Raw genomic sequence first — 12,105 nt, 5'->3', positions numbered from 1 at the left:
AATGGAAAAAGAAGAAAATACTAAAGATCCAAGGGTTATCAGTAAAACTGCTAAAGTTAGATCTAAGAACCAGGATCTTGGCCTATTTATGGAACACTGGAAAAAAAGCTGGCTAGGAAGGCATTCAAAATTAATAAATCTTAAATCTAAATTTCAGATTTTGAATAGCCACCAATTATTTTTTTAAAAAACTAATTTTTAGTCTATCAATTAAAATTAAGCTCTACTGGTGGCCTCTATCAGACTAGGTTGGGGAATGAGGTGTACAAGTGGTAATATTTCAACATTTTTTTTCAAAGGATACGAACACAAGTACTGCAACACATCCAAATAGAACTCCAGGTGGCTACCCAAAAATAATAATTTCATGAATCAAAGAGTCTCACGAACACATCATCCACACATTCCCAAAGGCCTAATACACAATTTTCTTAAAAGGTTTTTGTTTAGCAACTTGTTTTGGCAGTAACATACTCAACACATGAACGTGTAATAACACATGATTAAATAATAAACAACTAAAATTGACTTTAGATACTCCAAATCAGGGTTTCTCAACTTTGGCACTGCTAACATCTGGAACTAGATAATTCTTTGTTGAGGAAGACTTTGCTGTGCATTGCAGGCTGTGTGGAAGTATCTCTGGCCTCTACCCAGTGGATTCCAGTAACAGCTGTGAAATCAAACGTCTCCAAGACGACAGTCTCCAGTTGAAAACCACTACTCCAAAGGAATTTTATTTCTTAACGATTTCTAAAAACAAAATTTCTTTCAACTGTTTCTGCTTTATATATATTGAAGTATATGAAAAACAAAGTAATGATGCATGTGATAGTTAATACTGAGTGTCACCTTGATTGGATTGAAGGATACAAAGTATGGATTCTGGGTGTGTCTGTGAGCAGTGTTGCCAAAAGAGATTAACATTTGAGACAGTGGGCTGGAAAAAGTAGACCCACCCTTAATCTGGGTGAGCACAATCTAGTCAGCTGCCAGTGTGGCTGGAACATAAGCAGGCAGAAAAATGTGAAAAAGAGACTGGCCTAGCCTCCTAGCCTACACCTTTCTCCCATGCTGGAGGCTTCCCACCCTCAAACATCAGACTCCAGGTTCTTCAGTTTTGGAACTCAAACTGGCTCTCCTTGCTCCTCAGCCTGCAGAGAGCCTATTGTGGGACCTGGTGATCCTGTGAGTTAATACTTAATAAACTCCTCTTAATATATATATATCTATTCCATTAGTTCAGTCCCTCTATAGAACCCTAATGCATGTTATATAAAGTTTTTAATCAATCTTTTATCATTTTCTATCTGTAGTAAATCTTTATTGCATTTTTTTTTTTTTTGAGACAAAGTTTTTGCTCTGTTGCTCTGGCTGGAGTGCAATGGCGTGATCTCGGCTCACTGCAACCTCTGCCTCCTGGGATCAAGTGATTCTCCTGCCTCAGTCTCCCGAGTAGCTGGCATTACAGGCACCAGCTAATTTTTGTATTTTTAGTAAAGACAAAGATTCACCATGTTGGCCACGCTGGTCTCAAACTCTGGACCTCAGGTGATCCACCTACCTTGGCCTCCCAAAGTGCAAGGATTATTAAGCTTGAGCCACCGCACTCAGCCTGCATGAATTTAAAAATTTTTTAAAACAGATTTGGTCCAAAAACAAAAGCTAAATTTTAGTCTATCAATTAAGTGATAGACTAAATGGGTTGTTGGTGGTGTGTACCTGTAAGCAAGAGGACAGCTTGAGCCTAAGAGTTCAAGACTAGCCTAGGCAACATAGCAAGACTCCATCCCTATCAATGTAAAACAAACAAACAAAAAACAACAACAAAAAACCTTTATATAGGTTACATGCAATAAATTATATAGTTCAAAATATATATATAGTATACACCTATGAAAAATCAAGATAAGGAACATAATTAGTCACCCCCAAAGTGGCTACCTTCTTTTTTTTTTTTTTTTGAGACGGAGTCCCGCTCTGTCGCCCAGGCTGGAGTGCAGTGGCCGGATCTCAGCTCACTGCAAGCTCCGCCTCCTGGGTTTACACCATTCTCCTGCCTCAGCCTCCCGAGCAGCTGGGACCACAGGTGCCTGCCACCTCGCCCGGCTAGTTTTTTGTATTTTTTAGTAGAGACGGGGTTTCACCGTGTTAGCCAGGATGGTCTCGATCTCCTGACCTCGCAATCCGCCCGTCTTGGCCTCCCAACGTGCTGGGATTACAGGCTCGAGCCACCACGCCCGGCCTTTTTTTTTTTTTTTTTTTTGAGATGGAGTCTTGCTCTGTCACCCAGGCTGGAATGCAGTGGTGCAATTTCGGCTCACTACAACCTCCACCTCTTGTTCAAGCGATTCTCCTGCCTCAGCCTACTGAGTAGCTGGGATTACAGGTGTCTGCCACCACAACTGGCTAATTTTTGTATTTTTAGTAGAGATGGGGTTTCACTATGTTGACCAGGCTGGTCTCAAACTCCTGACTTCAGGTGATCCACCTGCCTCAGCCTCCCAAGGTGCCGGGATTACAGGCGTGAGCCACCGTGCCCAGCCAGTGCCTGCCTTCTTTTGCTCTGCATAATTATTTTGAGATTCATCCCTGTTGTTTTGACTATCAATAAATAGTTCATTCATTTATATTGCTAAATAGTATAGTTACATCACAATTTATTCATCCATTTTTTCCAGTTTGTGACTATCATAAATAAAGCTGCTGTGAACATTAGTGCATGAGTCTTTTCAGTAAATACCTAGGAGTGGAACTGCTGGTAGGTGTACGTTAAGGTTTTTGTTTTTTTTTTTTTTTGAGATAGAGTCTTACTCTGTTGCCCAGGCTGGAGTGTAGTGGCGCAATCTTGGCTCACCACAACCTCCGCCTCCCGGGTTCAAGGGATTATCCTGCCTCAGCCTCCCGAGTAGCTGGGATTATAGGCATATGCCATGACGCCTGGCTAATTTTTGTATTTTCAGCAGAGACAGGGTTTCACCATGTTGGCCAGGCTGGTCTCGAACTCCTGACCTCAGGTGATCCACCTGCCTCAGCTTCCTGAAGTGCTGGGATTACAGAAGTGAGACATGGTGCCCAGCCCGTATGTTAACATTTTAAGAAACAACCAAACTGTCTCCTAAAGTAGTTGAACCGTTTTACAGTCCTAACAGCAAAGTATAGAGTTCTAGTCTTTCACATCTTTGCTAACACTTGGTATGGTCAGTCTTTCAGGTAGGTAGTGCTAGTTCACTGATTTTGGTTCCCATTTCTTTAGTGACTATTAACATGATAATTAATATAATAGAGGCTCTCCGTGGATCGTGCGGGGCCTGAGCCTCTCTGCTGGAGCAGGGTTTGCTCACGCCAGCTCATTCCTGCTGCCATGCCCACCACCACTGAGGGGGAGTTAAAGGAGTTGGATGCTCAGCATCGCTGGCAGCCGCTGTACCTGATGATCACAGTTGTCTTAAACTGCAAAATGCTGAGAATGATTATATTAATGCCAGCTTAGTTGACATAGCAGAAGCACAAAGAAGTTACATCTTAACACAGGGTCCACTTCCTAACGCATGCTGCCATTTCTGGCTTATGGTTTGGCAGCAGAAGACCAAAGCAGTTGTCATGCTGAACCACATTGTGAAGAAAGAATCGGTTAAACATGCACAGTACTGGCCAAAAGATGACCAAGAGATGCTGTAAAGAAACAGGATTCAGTGCGAAGCTCTTGTCAGAAGATGTGAAGTCATATTATACAGTACATCTACTACAAATAGAAAATATCAACAGTGGTGAAACCAGAACAATATCTCACTTTCATTACACTACCTGGCCAGATTTTGGAGTCCCTAAATCACCAGCTTCATTTCTCAATTTCTTGTTTAAAGTGAGAAAATCTGGCTCGTGGAACCCTGACCATGGGCCTGCAGTGATCCACTGTAGTGCAGGCATTGGGCACTCTGGCACCTTCTCTCTGATAGACACGTGTCTTGTTTTCATGGAAAAAGGAGACGATATTAACATTAAACAAGTGTTATTGAACATGAGAAAATACCGAATGGGTTTTATCTCAGACCCCAGATCAACTGAGATTCTCATACATGGCTATAATATAAGGAGCAAATGTATAAAGGGAGATTCTAGTATACAGAAATGATGGAAAGAACTTTCTAAGGAGACTTATCTCCTGCTTTTGATCATTCACCAAACAAAATAGTGACTGAAAAATACAATGGGAACAGAATAGGTCTAGAAGAATACAAACTGACAGGTGACTGATGTACAGGCCTTTCTTCTAAAATGCAAGATACAATGGAGGAGAACAATGAGAGTGCTCTACTGAAATGTATTCGAGAGGACAGAAAGGCCACCACAGCTCAGAAAGTGCAGCAGATGAAACAGAGGCTAAATGAGAATGAACGAAAAAGAAAAAGGCCAAGATTGACAGACACCTAATATTTATGACTTGAGAATATTCTGCAGCTACAAATTTTGAACCACTGATGTGCAAAGCAAGACCTGAAGCCCACTCTGGAAACTAAAATGAGGCTTGCTAACCCTCTAGATTGCCTCACAGTTGTTTGTTTACAAAGTAAACTTTACATCCAGGGGATGAAGAGCACCGACCAGCATAAGACTTTGCAGAACCTTTAATGTGACGTGTTGTTAAGTGTTTATAATACATGTATGAAACGCAGAAAGATATACAAGAAACAAATTAGGAAAGATTACTTTGTATTGTACTGCCATTCCTACTGTATTTTTATACTTTTTGGCAGCATTAAATACTATTGTTAAATAAAAAAAATATATATGTAAAGACTAAACATCTTTTCATATACTTAGCATATCTTCTGTGGTGAGGTATCTATCAAATATTTTGCAGATTTTAAAAAATTGGATTGTTGGTGTTTAGTTGAGAGTTCATTAGTATATATTCTATATACAAGGTCTTAATCACGCATTTGATTTGCAAGTATTTTCTCCCATCCTGCAGCCTGTCTTTTCATTCTCTTAAGAATTCTCTTTTTGGCCAGGCATGGTGGCTCACACCTGTAATCCCAGCGCTTTGGGAGTCTGAGGTCAGGAGTTCGAGACCAGCCTGGCCAACATAGTGAAACCCCATCTCTACTAAAAATACAAAAATCAGCCAGGTGTGGTGGGTGGCACATGCCTGTAGTCCCAGCTACTTGGGAAGCTGAGGCAGGAGAATTGCTTGAACCCAGGAAGTGAAAGTTGCAGTGAACCAAGATCACACCACTGCAGTCCAGCCTGGGTGACAGAATGAAGCTCAAAAAAAAAAAAAAAAAAAAAAAGAATTCTCCTTGGAAGAGCACATTTTCAATTTGATAAAAAAAATCACTTTATCAATGTGCTATTTTATGGATCATGCTTTTGGTGTTATAACTAAAAATAATTTTGCCTGACTCAAGATAAAGATTTTGTCCTAATTTTGCCAAAAGTTTGTAATTTTAGGCTTTACCATTTAGGTCTTTGATTCATTTTGAGTTCATTTTCACAAACAGTGCAAGATATAGACTGAAGTTCATTTGTCTGCATTTGGATACCCAATTGTGCCAGCATTATTTGTTGAATAGACTATCCTTTCTCTGCTGAACTGCCTTTGCACCTTGTCAAAATTCAGTTGTCCATTTATGTACTGGCTTACTTCTGGATTCTGTTCTATTCCATTGATCTATTTTGCCATCCTTATTCAAATACAACATTGTTTTGACCACTTCAGATTTATAATAAATTGTGATGTTAGATAGCATTAGACCTCCAACTTTGTTCTTCTTTTTTCAAAGCTGTGTTGGCTATTCTACGTCCTTTATGTTTCCATATGAATTTCAGAATCAGCTTGCCAATTTCTATCCCCCTGCCCCAAAAAAAGCTTGCTAGCATTTTCATTGGAATCGCATTGATCAATTTAGTATAATTGTCATCTTAGCAACAATGACTCTTCTCACCCATAAACAAAGAATATCTCCCCACTTATCTAAGTCTTTACTTTCTTACTACAATGCTGTGTAGTTTACAGTATTTCATATCTGATACTATTATCAATGGTACTGGTTTCATTACATTTCAATTTCTAACTGCTCATTGCTAAATAAATACAATTGATATTTATAGACTGACTCTGTAATCCACAACTTTATTAAATTCACTTAGTCCCAAAAATTTTGCAGCAAATTCCATCAGATTTTCTACAGACAATCACGTCATCTACAAAGAAGATATTTTACTTCCTCCTTTCCAATCTGGATGCCTTTTCTTTTCTTTTTGAGATGGAGTCTCACTTTGTCGCCCCGACACTGGAGTACAGTGGTGCGCCCTCCCAGTTTCAACTGATCCTCCTGCCTCAGCCTCCTGAGTACCTGGGATTACAGGCACCCGCCATCATGTTGGGTTAATTTTTTTTGTATTTTTAGTAAAGACAGGTTTCACCATGTTGGCCAGGCCGGTCTCGAACTCCTGAACTCAAGTGATCCACCCCTGCTCTCCAGCCTCTCTAAGTGTTGGCATTACAGGCGTGAGCCAGCACACCCAGTCTATTTATTTTTCTTGACTGTATTGGCTGCAATGCAACTCCAGCACGCTGTGAAACAGAAGTGGTGAGAGTAGCCATCTGTTTTGTTGCTGGTCTTAGGGAAAAAGCATTCGGTCTTTCACCATTATAACCTTGGGCAAGTTGGTTAGCCTCTCTGTGCCTCAGTTTCTACATCTTTACAATGAAGGTAACAGAAACATCCAATGAGTTAATACAGGTAAAATGCTTAGAACACCAAGCATCTATTAAATGCTCAATGTATTATTATTCACACTGTATAAGACAATATTTTCTAACTCCTTATACCATATCTTGTTTACCCAGCCCCCACCCACACAAGATTACTCTGCTCTAAGTCAATCAGCAAGGAGATTAACTATAGACTCTTTTAGTTGCAAAAAAATCAAATTACCTCAAATATCATTACATATATATTACTTATTGAACATTTGTTATACGCTTAGCATTGTTCTAAGCTTTCCATGTGTCATTCTCACTTAATCCTCACATCAATCCAGTGAGAAAAGGTATTGTTACGATACTCATTTTACAGGTGAGAAAGATTTGAGACAGAGAGGTTAAGCAGTTTGCCCAAGGTTGCAGGGGCTGGTAAAACAGCCAGAATTCTAATGTCAAATGTCTAACACCAAAGCCTACAATCTTTCCTGGGGGTGGGGAGGAATGAATGTAGTCTCAAGAAGGGCAGGAGCCACAGAAGTACTAAAGGAAGAACAGCATCTACAGTGCCAGAAACTAGAATCTTCACTCTCGTGTTGTGTGCCTCTCTCTCAAACCACATGGTTTCTCTCAGAATTTTGCACTTCTCTCAGCACATATGCCCTACTCTTTTATAGTTACCAAATGGCTTCCTTATCTCCTTTATCATTTCTGTAATTCATAGCTTCTGTTTACATCTACTTTCCATTCCTTCAAACTTTAGTTTTATAGGACTCTACACCAACACATCTTTCCAGCTTCAGCTCCCATGGCTCAATGGCAAATTAACTCCATGTTTTCTATAACTGACTATAAATTTTCCCAACTAGACAATCCTGGGTTTTTAGGTGGCTGATGAATTAGCAGCCCTTAGGTCAAATGCCCACTGCTGGACCAATCCACTGCAATACAGTTTTATATGGTTAAAAAAAAAATTGCTATTGAGGTCTGTTCTTCGGCAATGTACTGTAGAAAAAGCAGATTTCCTCCAAAGGAACTGTGGGCAAGCCAGAATTATAAATTACATATCTAGGATACTGGCTCAGATAAATCACTACTACTCTGGGACTCAAAAGTCTTGCCAGGATTTCTAATCTACTTAGTTATAGTAATTAAGTAGTTATAAATACAAATTTTGGTTGTTACTAAGGGGATCATATAATTTACAGCATCACACAAGACATGAAATACAGGTCCAGTGACTATTAAGTCAAAGGTTGCCATACTCCATCAAGAGTACCACAACTGAGGAGAAAAACCCACTATCGTCTATTATTTCAAATACTGTTCAGAGTCAAAGTAGTATCAATGACCCTATTCATCCTTATAGCTATATCTGTTAGGCGGTATTGGAATCAAGCAGATGAAGGGGCTAGGTTTGTTAACTTGATTCCTAGAGCCAGTTCAGCTGTCCAAACTGTTTAGATAAACAAGTGCAGCACAGATGGCTTCATTAGTACTGCTTGTTCCCTGAAGTCCAAACCTTCAAAGTGTTATCTTTAAAAACCTTTTGGCAATGAGTTCTATCTGTCACCTTTTGGCTCTCTTGAAGAAATGAAATAGAGTGACATGCTTAGCTAGTGAATAACAATATGTACTACCATTTCAATTCTAATTTCCCCTGCTTCATTTCTAAGGACTGAATATTTAGTCCTACCGCATCAAATGTACTGTATTTCCCGCCAAATTCCAAACAAACCCTTCAATCCAAATCGTGCCAACAAAACCAAGTTCCTGTTGCCACATCTTGAGTCATGCTGTTTCAATAATCAGTACGTTCTTCCCACCTAAATGAAACACATTCCTTAAGGACCACTCCTCCTGTCCTCACTGAGCCTCTTCTTCTGTGAACTGCTAATGCTCTTCAATCTGACACAAAACAACATATTGTTTTATGTTATTTACTGTGGTTTCACATATAAGACTGCCTCTCACCAAGAAGACATGAACAACAATACTTCCATGATAACACTCTCAAGTACTGTGCTTACAAGAAAACATTAAAAAATGCCAGTGACCAAAACAAACAAGTCAGAAGCAGAGTTTCTTATCCATAAGATATCCTCAAAATGTTTCTCTTTAAGTAGACTTATTCCTGTCCCTCTAGCTTTAAGAGATAGGATCTAAACTACACAAACATACAAAAATATATCAGCATATCAAAATTGCAAAAAAACACCTTACTAATCACCCACCTACAAACCCCTAAATTATCTATGAGTATTTCAGCACATCCACAAAACTGTAGCTTAAGAAAAGCAACAGAAAACATACAGATTTGTCATGTAAGCTAATTCCAGAAGGCAAAAAAATGTTCTAGACAAATCCTGGAAATCTAAATCAGGACTGGAAGAGGTATACAAATAATTTACTCCAGTAACCCTAGAGATCTAGAATAACCACAGATGCAACAGAATCTGGGCTATAATTACACCTGATCTTCAAAATTCTGAAAGAAAGAGTAAAAGAAATCCTTACAATGATCCTATGAGAAGGCACTATTATACCCATTTACAAATAAAAAAGCTGAATGTTAAACTAAGTAACTTGCCCAGATTCATACAGACTTTCATCAAAGAATTATAACCATTGCCTATCCTTAAAAAATTTAATTTTAACTTAGTAAACTATATTGACTGATCCCAAGAACATGTAGATACTTACTAGAAATTTAAGGAAACATAAAATTCAAATTTAGTTTTGATGTTCACATTCCTTTCAATGCAAATTTAAGATATACATCTATTAGCCGACCTCCGTGGCTCACACATGTAATCCTAGCACTTTGGGAGGCCAAGGCGGGTGGACTGCCTAAGCTCAGGAGTTCGAGACCAGCCTGGGTAACATGGTGAAACCCCGTCTCTACTAAAATACAAAAAATTAGCCGGGCATGGCAGCATGCGCCTGTAATCCCAGCTACTTGGGAGGCTGAGACAGGAGAATCGCTTGAACCTGGGAAGTGGATGTTGCAGTGAGCCAAGATCGTGCCACTGCACTCCAGCGTGGGCGATGGAGTGAGACTCCATCTCAAAAAAATATATATATATTCATCTATTAGAAAATAAAACTGATAATTTTTGACTAGACCCAACCAAAATCCAAAGCCATATTGTTTTCCTAGCAAGCTCATTTGAGCATATCACTACTTGTTTGAAAATCATTAATGTGGCCAAGCATGGTGGCTCACACTGTAATCCCAGCACTCTGGGAGGCTGAGGCAGGAGGATCACTTGATCCCAGGAGTTTAAAATCAGCCTAGGCAACATAGTAGAGACTATGTCTCTACAAAAGACAAAAAAAATTAGCCAGGTTTGGTGGTGTGCACCCATAGTCCCAGCTACTTGGGAGGCTGAGGCAGGAGGATCACTTGAGCCTGGGAGGTCAAGGCTGCAGTGAGCTGTGATCATGCTATTGGATTCCAGTCTGGGTGACAAAGTAAGACTCTGTCTCAAAAGAAAAAAAAATCATTAATATCATTTAACTTTTTGACAACTGTTTAACCATCTGGGTAAAAAGACAAAAATTAGATCTTACATTAAAATAAGATGAATTAAAAATGAAAAATATTTAAGCCATAAAAATACTAGAAGTAATCATAGGTGAATTTTAAAATATATTTTGACATAGGAAAGGCTTTCTAGGACTCACAATAGAAACAGAAACAAGAGATTGATCATCTGGTTAAATGCGGCACTGGCCAGATGTGGTGGCTCACGCCTGTAATCCCAGCACTTGGGGAGGCTGAGATGGGTGGATCACGAAGTCAGGAGTTCAAGACCAGCCTGGCCAAGATGGTGAAACCCCATCTCTACTAAAAATACAAAAAAATTAGCTAGGCGTGGTGACGGGCACCTGCAATCCCAGCTACTTGGGAGGCTGAGGCAGAGAATTGCTTGAACCTGGGAGGTGGAGGTTGCAGTGAGCCGAGATCATGCCACCAGCATTCCTGCCTGGGCGACAGAGCAAGATTTCGTCTCAAAAAAAGGCGCAAGACAGTGAAATACATGTATTTCATCAATTCTTAGATGTGCGTTTTCTTACCTTTTAAAATCTCTGAAATTAGGATTAGGATGCCTCTTAAAATCTAATGCCATTTCTTATTTTTAGATGTACATAAATAGTGCCTCTTACAACTGAAGCCATTTTAGATTCAATGAAATACAGTAAGTTGGGTGACAAAAGATAAAACAGGGAGAAGTGAAACAAGAGACAAAGAGCCAATATTTTTAATACATAAAGACTTCTTATACATTAATGTGAACTAGTAGGGTGCTTCAACTGCATTGATTAATTTCTTAAGTTAGGGATTAACTGTATTATTCTTCATATGCTTTTGGTTTTGTTTTTTAAAACAGGGTCTCCCTCTATTGCCCAGGCTGAAGTGCAGTGGCTCGATCATGGCCACTGCAGCCTTGATCTCCCGGACTCCAATTCTCCAGCCTCGGCCTCCTGAGTAGCTGGGACTACAGACACACACCACCTTGCCTGGCTAATTTTTTTGCATTTTTTTGTAGAGACAGGGTTTCACCACATTGCCCAGGCTGGTCTTAAACTCTTGGGCTCAAGCAATCCACCCACCTTGGCCTCCCAAAATGCTGAGATTACAGCTGTGAGCCACCGCGCCTGACTCTATACACTTTTTTGTACAACTATTTCATTAAAAGACTTTTAAAAGATTGAACAAAAAGAATGGGTAGGATGTGAAGAGAAAACTGGAGAAAGTAGTATAATATCACACATGTGAAAACAGTACTTTCATTGAAAATGTTTAAAATGCAAATCAAGTGCAGTGGCTCACATCTTTAATCCCAGCACTTTGGGAGGCCGAGGTGGCTGGATCACTTGAGGTCAGGAGTTCAAGAACAGCCTGGCCAATAAGGTGAAGCTCTGACTCTACTGAAAATACAAAAATTAGCCAGGCATGGTGGCAGACACCTGTAATCCCAGCTACTTGGGAGGCTGAGGCAGGAGAATCGCTTGAAGCCAGGAGGCGGAGGCTGCAGTGAGCCGAGATCACCACAGCACTCCAGGCTGGGCGACAGAGTGAGACTGTCTCAAAAACACACACACACACACACACACAAATTAAAAGAATTAGAGAGTACTTATTACATAACACATCAACACATACACATTTTTAAAGCTAACTGCCAAGTGAGTAAGGGCATAGAGAAACAAACATGCACACCATAAGCGAGTATGCAAACATCCTTAACCTCCAAATAACTTTCTTTTTAGGAATTCATCAAAAGGAAACCTATAAAAAAAAGATATTACAGGAAGAGCTATAAAAAAAAGATGTTAACTCTATCACCATTAATACTATCTAAAAGAAACAACCTAAATGCTCATCAAGA

At 39.7% G+C, this 12,105-nt stretch overlaps 1 protein-coding gene and 1 pseudogene across 2 annotated transcripts in view; one reads left to right on the top strand and one right to left on the bottom strand.

Annotated features, from left to right (window-relative positions):
- Positions 1–12,105, bottom strand: part of RALGPS2 (Ral GEF with PH domain and SH3 binding motif 2) — a 187,337-nt gene that overhangs the window by 164,492 nt on the left and 10,740 nt on the right. The gene's annotated exons all lie outside the window — the stretch shown is intronic.
- LOC117076758 lies at positions 3,365–4,786 on the top strand (annotated as a pseudogene).

Source organism: Trachypithecus francoisi, unplaced genomic scaffold (assembly GCF_009764315.1).
Source record: "Trachypithecus francoisi isolate TF-2019V2 unplaced genomic scaffold, Tfra_2.0 Lachesis_group5, whole genome shotgun sequence".
Lineage (NCBI taxonomy): Eukaryota > Metazoa > Chordata > Mammalia > Primates > Cercopithecidae > Trachypithecus > Trachypithecus francoisi.
This window is presented reverse-complemented; position numbering and strand designations above follow the sequence as displayed.